The sequence below is a fragment of the Anomaloglossus baeobatrachus genome, chromosome 5, assembly GCF_048569485.1.
Source record: "Anomaloglossus baeobatrachus isolate aAnoBae1 chromosome 5, aAnoBae1.hap1, whole genome shotgun sequence".
Taxonomy (NCBI): Eukaryota; Metazoa; Chordata; class Amphibia; order Anura; family Aromobatidae; genus Anomaloglossus; species Anomaloglossus baeobatrachus.
In genome coordinates, this window is record NC_134357.1 from 458,075,371 (window position 1) to 458,092,232 (window position 16,862).

Here is a 16,862-nt window from a genome sequence, read left to right on the forward strand (position 1 = left end):
GCAGAGCAGTATGCGTGTCTGTATGTATGTATGTATATATGTAGCAGAGTAGTATGCGTGTCTGTCTGTATGTATGCATGTATGTATGCAGCAGAGCAGTATACGTGTCTGTATGTATGTATATATGTAGCAGAGTAGTATGCGTGTCTGTATGTATATATATATATGCAGCAGAGCAATATGCGTGTCTGTCTGTATGTATGCATGTATGTATGCAGCAGAGCAGTATACGTGTATGTATGTATGTATATATGCAGCAGAGCAGTATGCTTGTCTGTATGTATGTATGTATATATGCAGCAGAGCAGTATGCGTGTCTGTATGTATGTATGTATATATGCAGCAGAGCAGTATGCGTGTATGTATGTATATATGAAGCAGAGCAGTATGCGTGTCTGTATGTATGTATGTATATATGCAGCAGAGCAGTATGCGTGTCTGTATGTATGCATGTATGTATGCAGCAGAGCAGTATACGTGTCTGTTTGTATGTATGTATATATGCAGCAGAGCAGTATGCGTGTATGTATGTATGTATATATGCAGCAGAGCAGTATGCGTGTATGTATGTATATATGTAGCAGAGTAGTATGCGTGTCTGTATGTATGTATGTATATATGTAGCAGAGTAGTATGCGTGTATGTATGTATATATATATGCAGCAGAGCAATATGCGTGTCTGTCTGTATGTATGTATGCAGCAGAGCAGTATACGTGTCTGTATGTATGTATATATGTAGCAGAGTAGTATGTGTGTCTGTATGTATATATATATATATATGCAGCAGAGCAATATGCGTGTCTGTCTGTATGTATGCATGTATGTATGCAGCAGAGCAGTATGCGTGTCTGTATGTATGCATGTATGTATGCAGCAGAGCAGTATGCGTGTCTGTATGTATGCATGTATGTATGCAGCAGAGCAGTATGCGTGTCTGTATGTATGCATGTATGTATGCAGCAGAGCAGTATGCGTGTCTGTATGTATGCATGTATGTATGCAGCAGAGCAGTATACGTGTCTGTATGTATGTATATATATGCAGCAGAGCAGTATGCGTGTCTGTATGTATGTATGTATATATGCAGCAGAGCAGTATGTGTGTCTGTCTGTATGTATGCATGTATGTATGCAGCAGAGCAGTATGCGTGTCTGTATGTATGCATGTATGTATGCAGCAGAGCAGTATGCGTGTCTGTATGTATGCATGCAGAGCAGTATGCGTGTCTGTCTGTATGTATGCAGAAGAGCAGTATGCGTGTCTGTCTGTATGTATGCATGTATGTATGCAGCAGAGCAGTATGCGTGTCTGTCTGTATGTATGTATGCAGCAGAGCAGTGTGTGTGTGTGTGTGTGTCTGTATGTATGTATGCAGCAGAGCAGTATGTGTGTGTCTGTCTATATGTATGTATGTAGCAGAGCAGTGTGTGTGTGTCTGTCTATATGTATGTATGCATGCAGAGCAGTATGTGTGTGTCTGTATGTATGTATGTATGTAGCAGAGTAGTATGTGTGTCTGTATGTATATATATATATATATGCAGCAGAGCAATATGCGTGTCTGTCTGTATGTATGCATGTATGTATGCAGCAGAGCAGTATGCGTGTCTGTATGTATGCATGTATGTATGCAGCAGAGCAGTATGCGTGTCTGTATGTATGCATGTATGTATGCAGCAGAGCAGTATGCGTGTCTGTATGTATGCATGTATGTATGCAGCAGAGCAGTATGCGTGTCTGTATGTATGCATGTATGTATGCAGCAGAGCAGTATACGTGTCTGTATGTATGTATATATATGCAGCAGAGCAGTATGCGTGTCTGTATGTATGTATGTATATATGCAGCAGAGCAGTATGTGTGTCTGTCTGTATGTATGCATGTATGTATGCAGCAGAGCAGTATGCGTGTCTGTATGTATGCATGTATGTATGCAGCAGAGCAGTATGCGTGTCTGTATGTATGCATGCAGAGCAGTATGCGTGTCTGTCTGTATGTATGCAGAAGAGCAGTATGCGTGTCTGTCTGTATGTATGCATGTATGTATGCAGCAGAGCAGTATGCGTGTCTGTCTGTATGTATGTATGCAGCAGAGCAGTGTGTGTGTGTGTGTGTCTGTATGTATGTATGCAGCAGAGCAGTATGTGTGTGTCTGTCTATATGTATGTATGTAGCAGAGCAGTGTGTGTGTGTCTGTCTATATGTATGTATGCATGCAGAGCAGTATGTGTGTGTCTGTATGTATGTATGTATGTATGCAGCATAGCAGTGTGTGTCTCTGTATGTATGCATGTATGATGTGTATCTATGTATGTCAGTGTATATGACTGTATAGATTTGTCTGTTTATATGTATTTTTGTGAGTTTGTCTTTAAATATGTATATGTACGTGTATGTATCTGTGTATGTGTGTGTGTCTGCGTGTGTATGGGACCCACTGGGACTCTTCCGCCCGGGGCCCACAAAAATCTGGAGCCGGCCCTGCCTGCGGTGATGAAGTCCCGCCATCCCGACCTCAGCGCTGTCACTGTCCTCCATGGCCGCCGCTTGTCACATCACCTTCTCTCGCTTCCGACCCGAGACTGACTAGCAGTGACGTCACGGGCCTCTCGCGATTCTTGGCTGTGAAGGCGGCGGTCATTGAACTCAGTGACAGGGGCTGTCAGTGTGCTGGAGATCAGCGCAGGTAATGTACCTCGCTGACAGCAGCACTTGTCATGCCCTGCAGTGACCTGGGCTGACCCATTGATGTTAGCTCAGGTCACTGCACTGCTCTCCCAGCCAATGGGGAACATCCTGCTCTTCATTGACTGGGACAGTGTGGATCGTCATGGCAACCCCTTGGATTACACCAGACCTGGATTTGTTTTTCATTCTAATAAATTGGTTAAAGAGGGAATGTTTTGGGGAGTGTTTTTTCAAATAAAAATGTGTTTGTCGTCTATTTTTTTTTATTACTGACTGGGTTGGTGATGTCGGGTATCTGATAGACGCCTGACCTCACCAACCCCAGGGCTTAATGCCAGGTGACATTACACATCTGGTATTAACCCCATATATTACCCCGTTTGCCACCGCACCAGGGCGCGGGATGAGCTGGGGCGAAGCACCAGGATTGGCGCATCTAATGGATGCGCCACTTCTGGGGCGGCTGCGGCCTGCTATTTTTAGGCTAGGGAGAGTCCAATAACCATGGACCTCCCTAGTCTGAGAATATCAGGCCTCAGCTGTCTGCTTTACCTTGGCTGGTAATCCAATTTTGGGGGACCCCTACGTGTTTTTTTTTTAATTATTTATTTAATTTAAAATAACAGCGTGGGGTGCCCTCAGTTTTGGATTACCAGCCAAGGTGAGGTTGCCAGCTGTGGCCTGCAGGCTGCAGCCGTCTGCTTTACCCTAGCTGGCTACAAAACTAGGGGGAACCCTACGTCATTTTTTTTTCATCTTTTTGGCTAACTACAAAGCTAAGCACCCCTTAGTGCCACATGAAAGGCACCAAAGGGTGCTCCACTTTTTCTCCACTTTTTCTCCACTTCTTCACTTCTCCACTTTTTCTCCACTTTTTCTCCATTTTTTTCTCCACTTTTTCTCCACTTTTTCTCCACTTTTTCTCACTTTTTCTTCACTTTTTATCCACTTTTTCTCCACTTTTTCTCCGTTCTTTTTCTATGGTCGGTCTACCCATTAGCTCTGCCATGCATACTGTAGCTCTACACCTACTGCACATGTTACTTTATGATTGACATCTCTTTCGTACCAGAGCTGTCTAAGCCTACTCTGACCCCATATTTGTCATTACTATATTGTCCTTGTACTGTATTATGACATTTGTATCATGTGTTTCATTTCTTGCTGTGTTGCAATTTTTTTGCTGCATCCCAATTGTACCTCTACATTGTTCGAGTTTATGTTATTGTTCTCTCACTCTTATGTGATACTGATTATTGTCATTTTTCATGATTACATGCAGATAAGTCCAATCTGACGAAGGCTCAGGCCGAAACGTCATTTGTAACTTGTTTTGGACAAAAACATATATGCTTATGAAAAATTTTTTTTTCTTAATACGGACCAATAAAGAGTGATTTTGCATTACTATCCGTTGTGACTTACTGACTTAGTCTGGGAGATTTAGAGTGCCGAGGCTACTCACTAATTTTATCTATTATTACCTCTGAGCACCTATATACTAGTGAGCAGAGCTTCCTCTACAGTAGTTCTCCTGATTAGGCATGCCCTTACCTCATGAGCAGGGCATTGCAGCTTTGGTAGCAACCATTACGACATGGACTCTGCTGCTGTGGACCCGGGGAGAGTGAGTGCAGATTCATTGCACCCACACTCCTCACATGAAGGGTCCGCACTCCTAGAAAATGGGGGATACGTTCCCTGAGTGTCTCCCCCCCATATTCTAGACGGTCCAGTGTCGTCGTGGGACCCCTTTATTTTTTTTCTTACAATAAATTGGTGAAATAGGAAATGTTTTGGGGACTGTTTTTTCAAATAAATTTCTTTTGTCGATTTTTTTTTTTTGTTAGTACTGACAGTTTATGATGTTGGGTATCTAATAGACGCCATGACATCACAAACTGCTGGGCTTGATCTCAGGTGACTTTACAGCTAGTATCAACCCGATTTATTACCCCGTTTGCCACTGCACCAGGGCACAGGATGAGCTGGGGTGAAGCGCCAGGATTGGCGCATCTAGTGGATGCGCCACGTCTGGGGTGCCTGCGGCCTGCTATTTTTAGGCTGTGAAGGCCCAATAACTATGGACCTTCCCACCCTGAGAATACCAGACCACAGCTGTCCGCTTTACCTTGGCTGGTGATCCAATTTGGGGGGGACCCTACTTTTATTGTGTAATTATTAATATTTATAAAATAATTATAAAAAAGAGCCTGAGGGGACCTCTACATTGGATCCCCAACCACGGTAAAGCTGCCAGCTGTGGTTTTCAGGCTACAGCCGTCTGCTTTACCCTAGCTGGCTATCAAAAATGGGGGGACCCAACGTCATTTTTTTTTTAACTATGTTTTAAATAGAAAACATTAATGGGCTTCCCTGTATTTTGATTGCCAACCAAGGTAACGGCAGGCAGACTGGGGTTGCAACCCATAGCTGTCTGCTTTATCTGTGCTGAGAATCAAAAATACCGCAGACCGCTACGTCATTTTTTTAAAGATTTATTTTTACAGCACTGTGATGTCCAGCAATCAAAATACAGGGAAGCCCATTCTGTTTTTAGTTATTTAAATAAATAATTAAAAAAAATATATATGGCCTCCCGCTGCATTTTTTGTATTGCTAGGTAAGGGTAATCCAAGCAGCTACTGGCTGCTAACCCCCACTGCTTGGTGTTACCTTCACTGGCAATGGAAAATCCAGGGAAGCATTTTTTATTTTTTTTTCCAAAAAACTACAAAAAAAGGACGTGAGCTTCGCCATATTTTTGTATGCTAGCCAGGTATAGCAGGCAGGTGCTGGAAGAGTTGGATACAGCGCCAGAAGATGGCGCTTCTATGAAAATGCCATTTTCTGAGGCGGCTGCAGACTGCAATTCGCAGCAGTGGGGCCCAGAAAGCTCAGGCCAACCTGTGCTGCGGATTCCAATCCCCAGCTGCCTAGTTGTACCTGGCTGGACACAAAAATGGGGCGAAGCCTACGTCATTTGTTTTCTAATTATTTCATGAAATTCATGAAATAATAAAAAAAGGGCTTCCCTTTATTTTTGGTTCCCAGCCGGGTACAAATAGGCAACTGGGGGTTGGGGGCAGCCGTACCTGCCTGCTGTACCTGGCTAGCATACAAAAATATGGCGAAGCCCACATAATTTTTTCAGGGGGCAAAAAACTTCTGCATACAGTCCTGGATGGAGTATGCTGAGCCTTGTAGTTCTGCAGCTGCTGTCTGTCTGTATGAAGAAGAGCAGACAGCAGCTGCAGAACTACAAGGCTCAGCATACTCCATCCAGGACTGTATGCAGAATTTTTTTGCCCACCAAAAAAATGACGTGGGCTTCGCTATATTTTTGTATGCTAGCCAGGTACAGCAGGCAGCCACGGGCTGCCTCCAACCCCCAGTTGCCTATTTGTACCCGGCTGGGAACCAAAAATATAGGGAAGCCCATTTTTTTTAATTATTTCACTTATTTCATGAAATAATTAAAAAACAAATGACGTGGGCTTCGCCCCATTTTTGTGTCCAGCCGGGTACAACTAGGCAGCTGGGGATTGGAATCCGCAGCACAGGTTAGCCCGAGGTTTCTGGGCGCCTCTGCTGCGAATTTCAGTCCGCAGCCGTCCCAGAAAATGGCGCTCTCATAGAAGCGCCATCATCTGGCGCTGTATCCAACTCTTCCAACAGCCCTGGAGCCGGGTGGCTTGTTGGGTAATCATGAGTTAATACTGGCTTTGTTTTACTAGCCAGTATTAAGCCAGAGATTCTTAATGTCAGGCACGTTTGACCCGGCCATTAAGAATCTCCAATAAAGGGTTAAAAAAAAACACCACACAGAGAAAAAATACTTTAATAGAAATAAATACACAGACACATTAGAGACTCCATCTTTATTACCCCCTGTCAGCCCTCCACGATCCTGCTCTTCTGTCTTCTTTCTTTCTAGTGTAGTAGTAGTGACGATTGTAGTGAGGATGAGTTTACCCAGCTCATCACTTGGGGCTGAGGAACCTCATCCTCACTACAATCCTCACTAGTGTAGTAGTAGTGACGATTGTAGTGAGGATGAGTTTACCCAGCTCATCACTTGGGGCTGGGGAACCTCCATCTTCACTACAATCCTCACTAGTGTAGTAGTAGTGACGATTGTAGTGAGGATGAGTTTACCCAGCTCTTCACTTGGGGCTGGGGAACCTCCATCCTCACTACAATCCTCACTAGTGTAGTAGTAGTGACGATTGTAGTGAGGATGAGTTTACCCAGCTCATCACTTGGGGCTGAGGAACCTCCATCCTCACTACAATCCTCACTAGTGTAGTAGTAGTGACGATTGTAGTGAGGATGAGTTTACCCAGCTCATCACTTGGGGCTGAGGAACCTCCATCCTCACTACAATCCTCACTAGTGTAGTAGTAGTGACGATTGTAGTGAGGATGAGTTTACCCAGCTCATCACTTGGGGCTGAGGAACCTCATCCTCACTACAATCCTCACTAGTGTAGTAGTAGTGACGATTGTAGTGAGGATGAGTTTACCCAGCTCATCACTTGGGGCTGGGGAACCTCCATCCTCACTACAATCCTCACTAGTGTAGTAGTAGTGACGATTGTAGTGAGGATGAGTTTACCCAGCTCATCACTTGGGGCTGAGGAACCTCCATCCTCACTACAATCCTCACTAGAATCGGGAAGCAGCGTGCAGCCTTCACTCCGTGAGTGATCAGTGCTGCTAGCGGTAACGCTGATAGACGCGTTACCATAGCAACGGTGCTCTCGGAGCCGCGGTTAGCGGTGACGTCACCGCTAACTGCGTTGCTATGGCAACCTCCGTTAATGACCGGCTGTGTCAGCCGGTCCCTAACGGAATGGGGAGTCGACCGTGTGCTAGAGCATGTCGCCGGTACACGGCGATACACATATGTGCACCGTGTACCGGAGAGATGCACTCGCAGGTCCTACATGACGCGTCATAGTCATGTGACCAGTCTGTAGCCAATGAGATAATAGCCACGTGACTGGTCACATGGCTATTTTGACGTCACGATAGGTCCTGCTTCACTGCTGCAGTGCCGGTCACCGGGAGCATTCAGCGATCATCGGATGGAATAGCGGCAGGAGACAGATTGCAGAAGGGATCGCGGGGACCGGTAAGTGTTATGGCAATGTTTATTAACTGTTTGTGTACATTTATAATGCATTTTTATGTGTTTGTGATTGCCTCCCATTATAGCCTATAGGTTCGAGTTTGGTTCGTCGAACGTTCGACGAACCGAACTCGAACGGGACCCCCGTTCGGCGAACCGAACTCGAGCCGAACCGCGACCGGTTCGCTCATCTCTACTCCTCAGCTTTCCAGGTCCACAGGAGAAGTCCGTTGAGATGTTGCTATAGTAACCAAACAGTCGAATGCATATGAAAAACAGCGGCCTCTTGTGGCTGGTCAGTAATAATGCATACAATGAACAGTAATTAAGCGTTTTGCAGCATTTCACAGTGGATAAAGCTCACTAAATACACTGTCACCCTCTCACATGCCACCCCACTTAAGGTTGGTACCCCCGACACACCTCCCAAAATGAACTCATGCTGTGCATCGCACTGTGAAGGAACACCCGCTGAAGACCTAGTGGTCCTTCGCAGAGGTTGAACATCCACCTGCTCTGGGACATTATTTGTTGGGAGAATCGTTGGTGGTAAAACACTTTCTCTGGGAGGCAAGACCATGGTCATGGGGCTTTCAGCCTGTGGAGGTGTGGGTACAGCCCACCAGTCAGCAGCCACCAGGAGTTCAACTCCAACCACTTTAGGGTTAGGTGTCGTCTCTGCAGGTGCGGGATCCTCAAATTGACACATTTGAAGCATGTTATGATGGAGATTTGTGGTCGGCACCCCGGTTCTCACTGGTTCCACCTCATACAGAGGAATATTAGGTCCTACTGTAACGCCTGCCTGGATCCACAGACTCAGATGGGATGGCCACTCACCAGAGGGAAGCCACTCACCATTAGGACCCCTAGAACCCTGAAACCCTTTAACCCCTATACAGGGATTTGGAATTACACAGGGAAATGGAGATCACTACCTGTGGAAGGCTGCAGTCCGATGAGAGTAGTAGTCAGGCAGGGTCAAACCAGGAATTGCGGAACAGGGACAGAATAGGCAGGCAGTGACGTAGTCAGCAAACGTAGCAGAGGTCAGATCCGGGTCGGGCAGCAAGGTACAAAAACAGTAGGCAGAAGGGTAGTCAAAACACGCAGAAGTCAACACAGGAATCACCAACAGAATAGGACGTAACAGGAGCCAGGAAAATCAGAACTATATCTGGCAGTAATCATGTGACAGGAGGGGAAATAAGAAGGGTGTGGAGTCTTCCCATTGGCTGTAGCTGAACGCTGGCAACTTCAGCTGGAAGACACATGCCACCCACAGTCAGCCAGCGGTACTGCAGATCCCAAGCTAACCCAGCCCAGTGGATGATCGGAGCCTGCGCCCACTGGTGCTGCTGGCATCGACTTCTCTCCCATTACCAGCACCATCCACAGCAGGAACACGGCGTCGCCTGGCGATCAGAGCAGAAGTCGCTGGAGCAGACTCCGGAGGTGACGTAACAGGCGGCTCCTTTTCATTACGCACACCTCTCGCTTTTCCTGCAGCTCACATACACTACCTCCTCAGCTTTTCAGGTCCACAGGAGAAGTTGAGATGTTGCTATAGTAACCAAACAGTCGAATGCATATGGAAAACAGCGGCCTCTTGTGGCTGGTCAGTAATAATGCATACAATGAACAGTAATTAAGCGTTTTGCAGCATTTCACAGTGGATAAAGCTCACTAAATACACTGTCACCCTCTCACATGCCACCCCACTTGAGGTTGGTACCCCCGACACACCTCCCAAAATGAACTCATGCTGTGCATCGCACTGTGAAGGAACACCCGCTGAAGACCTAGTGGTCCTTCGCAGAGGTTGAACATCCACCTGCTCTGGGACATTATCTGTTGGAGAACCGTGGGTGGTAAAACACTTTCTCTGGGAGGCAAGACCATGGTCATGGGGCTTTCAGCCTGTGGAGGAGTGGGTACAGCCCACCAGTCAGCAGCCACCAGGAAGGAGTTCAACTCCAACCACTTTAGGGTTAGGTGTCGTCTCTGCAGGTGCGGGATCCTCAAATTGACACATTTGAAGCATGTTACAATGGAGATTTGTGGTCGGCACCCCGGTTCTCACTGGTTCCACCTCATACACAGGAATATTAGGTCCTACTGTAACGCCTGCCTGGATCCACAGACTCAGATGGGATGGCCACTCACCAGAGGGAAGCCGCTCACCATTAGGACCCCTAGAACCCTGAAACCCTTTAACCCCTATACAGGGATTTGGAATTACACAGGGCCCTGGAGATAACTACCTGTAGAAGGCTGCAGTCTGATGAGAGTAGTCGTCAGGCAGGGTCAAACCAGGAATAGCAGAACAGGGACAGAATCGGCAGGCAAGGACGTAATCAAAAAACGTAGCAGAGGTCAAATCTGGATTGGGCAGCGAGGTACAAAAACAGCAGGCAGGAGGGTATTCAGAAAACACGCAGAAGTCAGCACACAGGAATCACTAAACAGAATAGGGCGGACCAGGAGCCAGGAAATCAGAACTATCTCTGGCAGAGGTCAGCAGATAGGAGGGGAATTAAGAAGGGTGTGGTGTCTTCCCATTGGCTGTAGCTGAATGATGGCAACTTCAGCTGGAAGAAACACGCCACCTATAGTCATCCAGTGGTACTGCAGATTCCAAGATAACCCAGCCCAGTGGATGATCAGAGCCTGCGCCCACTGGTGCCGCTGGCATCGACTCCTCTCCTATCACCAGCACCATCCATGGTAGGAACACGGCATCGCCTGGCCATCAGAGTAGAAGTCGCTGGAGCGGACTCCGGTGGTGATGTAACACCTACCCTCCTCTTTACCACATACAGTACTGCATCCAACCGATCACCTAGTTTTCCAGACCATCTCTTAGTCCTAATCAGTACCCTTTCACCCGGAACAAACACGTCCTCCTGTACTGTTCCCAGGTAAGGGTGTACAACCTGTCTCAACTGGTCACCTACCACCATATGCACTGTTCTTCTTAGTCAGCGTCAGTGCTCCTGCACCCATGCCGTGGTAGTCCGGCCAGGGTCAGCAAAAGGGTCAGACATGTGTAAATCCTCAATCTCTCTACCTACCCTCCCAAACATTAGCATGTGGGGCGAGTACCCTGTTGTGCTATGTATTCAGTTATTGTATGCCCACATGAGCTCAGGCCGGTATTCCGGCCAGCGTGCTTTTTGACCATCTTCTAGAGGCCGTAGCATCTGCAGAAGTGTGCGATTGAAACATTCACACGCTCCATTGCCTTGCAGATGATAGGGCATTGTACGGGATTGTTCAATCCTGTACAGATGGTAAAGCTCCTTCATCAAGGCACCCTAGAAACACGCTCCCTGGTCAGAGTGGATCCACCGTGGACACCCAAATATCTGAATGAAATGCCAACATACTGCTTCTGCGGCTGACTCCACGGTCTGGTCTCTAGTCAGTACCGCTACCGCATATATGGTAAAATGATCAGTCATCACCAAGCAGTAAGAGTGTACTGAACTGGAGTACCCTATTTGTACATAGTCTATCATGAGCAACTCCAGTGGGGCTGACGTCTTAATGGTTTACACAGGAGCTCGCTGATCGACACTCTTACTCATCCCACAGATTCGGCAAATTTGACATACTTCTTTTACCACTTTTACCATGTTTTCCAGCCCTGGGCAATACACAAACCGACGTAACCACTAGTAAGTCTTTTCACTACCAAAGTAAGCACCTCTCTCGTGGACTTCTTGCGCGACCACGGGACCCACCACCATTGGGATCACAATCTGCTGAAGGTACTGCAGCTCTGATTTTAAGTAGATTTTGCTACATAGGAGGTCTTGTACCACACTCAGCTTATCCCATTGGCGTAACAATTTCTGACCATCCAGAGATAGACTTTCCCTCTCTTCTGGCTGGGGCCAAGTTTTTGTCTGGATCCAGTGCTTCAACTGCCACAACTCATTGCTTTCATTCTGGGTCCGCACCCAGTCAGCAGGAGTTTTTTCAAGCATCATGGACATCCCATTGGCCACCCACTTGAGTGTGCCAGGTCCCGAAGGGAAGGCAGTCGACTGAGGTCCGGAGTCTCGGTATCCTCTAGTTCCTCGTGAAATCAGCTGGGAGCCCCATTGGTACTTGAGATAGTGCATCCACATTACCGTTCTCTCTTCCGGATCGTAACTTAATCTGGTAATTGAACTTAGATAGCCGGGCCATCTCATACTCAGTCTTGGCATTACAGTCTCTGGCTAGGTATCAATACCGTCGACAAGCCCAGCAGAGTGGTCCTCTAGATCCTCGCATGATGGATGAGCCCCTTTTGATGGACCCTTGATCCCAGGTTATCATGAGCAGAGGAGCACGGGGGTCAGGGTAGTTTCCAGAGCCTGGATCAGTTCTCCCTTCATTCGGTACACTTCCAATCGAAAGTCTCTCAACTCTGTCCGCAAGGCCTGGACCACCTCCTTCAAGATCTCAGTCTTCAGACCCTGATCGGCCCACTGTCACTTGGGTGCTGTTTACCACTCCCACAGCCATAGGCATGGGTTCCTCTTCTCTCTCTACAGCAGCCAGGTACCTTGTAGAATGAGAGGTCAGCCATTGTCTGAGTCATTTCTTGCAGTATGTCCTGTAAAAACTTGTTGGCTAACCCTGCAATGGACTGATCACGCAGAAGCCAGGCCACCTCCCGGAAAGGCTCCCATGGCCCTTGGATCTCGTTGTTGTACTTCATTCAACATCCCCTGCAGGGCAGTGGAGTATTGAATTAGGGCTTCACCCCCCCACTGTGGTCGGTTAAAGAAACAGCTTCGCAGTTTTGTTACTTTGGTTCGTCCTCCCTGAGCTCCTTCCAGCAGAGTGAATACTTTTTCTAGGGTGTCCCTCTCAGACTCAGGCCATACCATTACCATCCGTCTAACATCACCCTCTAAGACATTCAACGCTACCTCGGAACACAGCTCAGGGGTCAGGTTGCACATTTTAACTACGCTCTGCACCCTTTCAGTCCAGTCCTGCAACGTCATATATGTGCCATTAAATTTTGGCAGATGTTGCAACAGTTCCCCCACGGGAATGTACCCTACCTACCTGAGCTAATACCTGGGGCGTCGGCAGATTTGGCAGCTAGAGCGGGACTAATGGCGCCTCTGCGTTCTGGTCCATGGCAGTTGCTGTATCCTGCCGACTATGCCAAAATGTAAGTCAAAGTCATGTACAGGGTGGGCCCCCCAGCATATAGCAACACCACGCACCAGGAAAGCGACTCTAGGCAGTTGGATTGATAAATGATTGGTTTACTTTACAGCAACAGAAAGGCATACAGAAAACAGAAGAATATAAATGCAAGGCCTAAAGCCCACTTTACACGTTGCAATTAGTTGTACAATCGCATTTGCGATGTGACACGCCCAGATTGCATACGGGATCTTATGAGATTGCACGTTGGTCGTTCATTTGCTGTCACACATGCATTAGTAGTCTATGTTAAATTGGTCAATTTTGTGTGCGATCCTTTAGATCATGTGTTCTGTGACGTATGCATTGGGCACCTTTTTTTTTTTTTTACTTATTGACTTGCCAAGCGTGTGTACTGTGTAGGGATGCGTTTTTACTATGTCATCTGCCGTTCAGCTCTGCTACATGGCCGCTAACAGCAGACACAGACAGCCATGTAGCAGAGCTGAATGGCAGATGACAGCAGACACAGAAAGAGCCGCACTGTCAGAATGAACTCGGGTGAACTTCACCCGACTTCATTGTCATGCTGCGGCTCTGTCTGTGTCGCGCCCTGATTAGCGGTCACCAGTGAAGGACTCACCGGTGACCGCTAATCTCCTAAGTGACTGAAGTTAGCAGCCCTCTCTCATACTCACCAATCCCCGATCCCCGGCACTGCACGGCGTTCACACTGCTCTGGCGGCTTTTACTGTTTTGAAAAAGCCGGCCGCCCATTAAACAATCTCGTATTCCCTGCTTTCCACGCCCACCGGCGCCTGTGATTGGTTACAGTGAGACACGCCCCCCACGCTGAGTGACAGGTGTCACACTGCACCCAATCACAGCAGCCGGTGGGCGTGTCTATACTGTGTAGTGAAATAAATAATTAAATAATTAAAAAAAACGGCGTGCGGTTCCCCCCAATTTTAAAACCAGCCAGATAAAGCCATACGGCTGAAGGCTGGTATTCTCAGGATGGGGAGCTCCATGTTATGGGGAGCCCCCCAGCCTAACAATATCAGCCAACAGCCGCCCAGAATTGCCGCATACATTATATGCGACAGTTCTGGGACTGTACCCGGCTCTTCCCGATTTTCCCTGGTGCGTTGGCAAATCGGGGTAATAAGGAGTTATTGGCAGCCCATAGCTGCCAATAAGTCCTAGATTAATCATGTCAGGCGTCTATGAGACACCCTCCATGATTAATCTGTAAATTACAGTAAATAAACACACACACCCGAAAAAATCATTTATTAGAAATAAAAAACACACACATATACCCTGGTTCACCACTTTAATCAGCCCCAAAAAGCCCTCCATGTCCGGAGTAATCCAGGATGGTCCAGCGTCGCTTCCAGCGCTGCTGCATGGAGGTGACCGGAGCTGCAGAATACACCGCCGCTCCGGTCACCTCCACGCAGGTAATGAACACAGCCGCGCGATCAGCTGCTGTCACTGAGGTTACCCGCTGTCACTGGATCCAGCGGTGGCCGCGGGTAACCTCAGTGACAGCTCAGCTGATCGCGCTACTCACAGCCGCTCCTATCACCTCCACGCAGCAACTGAGGTGAGTAGCGCGATCAGCTGAGCTGTCACTGAGGTTACCCGCGGCCACCGCTGGATCCAGTGACAGCGGGTAACCTCAGTGACAGCAGCTGATCGCGCGGCTGTGTTCATTACCTGCGTGGAGGTGACCGGAGCGGCGGTGTATTCTGCAGCTCCGGTCACCTCCATGCAGCAGCGCTGGAAGCGACGCTGGAGCATCCTGGAGTACGCCGGACAAGGAGGGCTTTTTTGGGCTGATTAAAGTGGTGAACCAGGGTATATGTGTGTGTTTTTTATTTCTAATAAAGGATTTTTCGGCTGTGTGTGTTTATTTACTGTAATTTACAGATTAATCATGGAGGGTGTCTCATAGACGCCTGACATGATTAATCTAGGACTTATTGGCAGCTATGGGCTGCCAATAACTCCTTATTACCCCGATTTGCCAACGCACCAGGGCAAATCGGGAAGAGCCGGGTACAGTCCCAGAACTGTCGCATATAATGTATGCGGCAATTCTGGGCGGCTGTTGGCTGATATTGTTAGGCTGGGGGGCTCCCCATAACGTGGAGCTCCCCATCCTGAGAATACCAGCCTTCAGCCGTATGGCTTTATCTGGCTGGTATTAAAATTGGGGGGAACCGCACGCCGTTTTTTTTAATTATTTAATTATTTATTTCACTACACAGTATAGACACGCCCACCGGCTGCTGTGATTGGGTGCAGTGAGACACCTGTCACTCAGCGTGGGGGCGTGTCTCACTGTAACCAATCATAGGCGCCGGTGGGCGGGGAAAGCAGGGAATACGAGATTGTTTAATGGGTGGCCGGCTTTTTCAAAACAGTAAAAGCCGCTGGAGCAGTGTGAATGCAGTGCAGCGCCGGGGATCGGTGAGTATATGAGAGAGGGGGATAGACTGACATGAACAGAGAGTGAGGGACAGAGATAGTGACGGACTGACAGAGATTAGTGAATGACAGACATTGTGAGGCGCTTCAGAACGCAGCTTTTCAGCTGCGCTCTGAAGCGGACCTTTTTTAAGCTGCGGTGCAGAGCGCACACCTGCGCACATAGCATCAGACACCAAAATCGTATGAGGGATGTCACACAGTACAATTCACTAGGTTCGTGCAACAAAACGCTCAATTCTAGAGAATGATACGATGTGTTTGCGATCAACGGTTTTGCGTTCAATCCTGATCGCAAGTAGATGTCACACGCAGATACCTCACAAACGATGCCGGATGTGCGTCACTTACAACTTGACCCCAACGACGGATTGTGAGATATATTGAAGCGTGTGTAGCGGGCTTAAGGCCGATAGCCCTGTGCTGCGCCACCCAAAATGGTGATTTATGTCACATTCTCACCAACCTTTGCCTAACCAAAGGACTGTCTGAACAGTCGCCTAATACCTGGTAATCCCTCTGGGAAGCAGGAGTAATTGTGTGTGTGAGCACGCCCTACCAGTGGTGCAGCACAGGAGTTTACAACTTATCCACCTAAACATAAACAAATCCCATAAACCCTCTGAATATCCTTAATTGCTGAAGCCTCACAGAGAAGGCAGATGGTAAAAGTGGTAAGGGAAACCACACAGCTCAGCAACACAGTTCTGGAAATCTTAATGAGCAACAGTCAATGCAAATATGTGGCACTATCCCTTTAAGAGTTTAAATGTAACTGTCAACTGACACAGCAGAGTCGGCAAGAATACTGTGTGTATATAGTTGGCCTAACTAGAACAGATACTGTAGGTGTTTTAGTACCAAAACATAAAGTGTAGTGTGCACGCGGTCCTGGGCCCAGTCTACTGTACCTGGGTACAATGGTTTACAGCTGCTATAACCAGAGACTTGGAGATCCTCCCATGGTGATCCAGTATAGCCAGCAAGTGCAGAATGGTAATCTCCGGCACAGGATGCTGCTCACACGTGTCACGGACCTCCTCGCTAAACTCGAACATGAATCTTCACCCAATTCACTTAAATGTTTCTGCTGCGGCTCCTTTCCGTTACGTACACCTCTCGCTTTCCCTTCAGCTCACACTCACCGCCTCCTCAGCTCTCCAGGTCCACAGGAGAAGTCCGTTGAGATGTTGCTATAGTAACCAAACAGTCGAATGCAGATGCAATACAGCGGCCTCTTGTGGATGGTCAGTAACAATGCATACAGTGAACAGTAAATAAGTGTTTTGCAGCAGTTCACAGCGGATTAAGGTTACTAATATTATTCTTTTTATTACTATTATTATTTATTATAATACACTCTCACCCTCTCACACGTATTTGTCT

The 16,862-nt window shown here is 47.5% G+C and overlaps 1 long non-coding RNA gene across 1 annotated transcript in view; it reads right to left on the reverse strand.

Annotated features, from left to right (window-relative positions):
* LOC142311824 (uncharacterized) overlaps positions 1-16,637 on the reverse strand; it is a 45,707-nt gene extending 29,070 nt beyond the window's left edge. Inside the window, exon 1 of the long non-coding RNA XR_012754300.1 lies at positions 16,388-16,637. This is a non-coding gene — a long non-coding RNA (uncharacterized LOC142311824). The remainder of the gene's footprint in view (positions 1-16,387) is intronic.
* Positions 16,638-16,862: the final 225 nt, after the last annotated feature.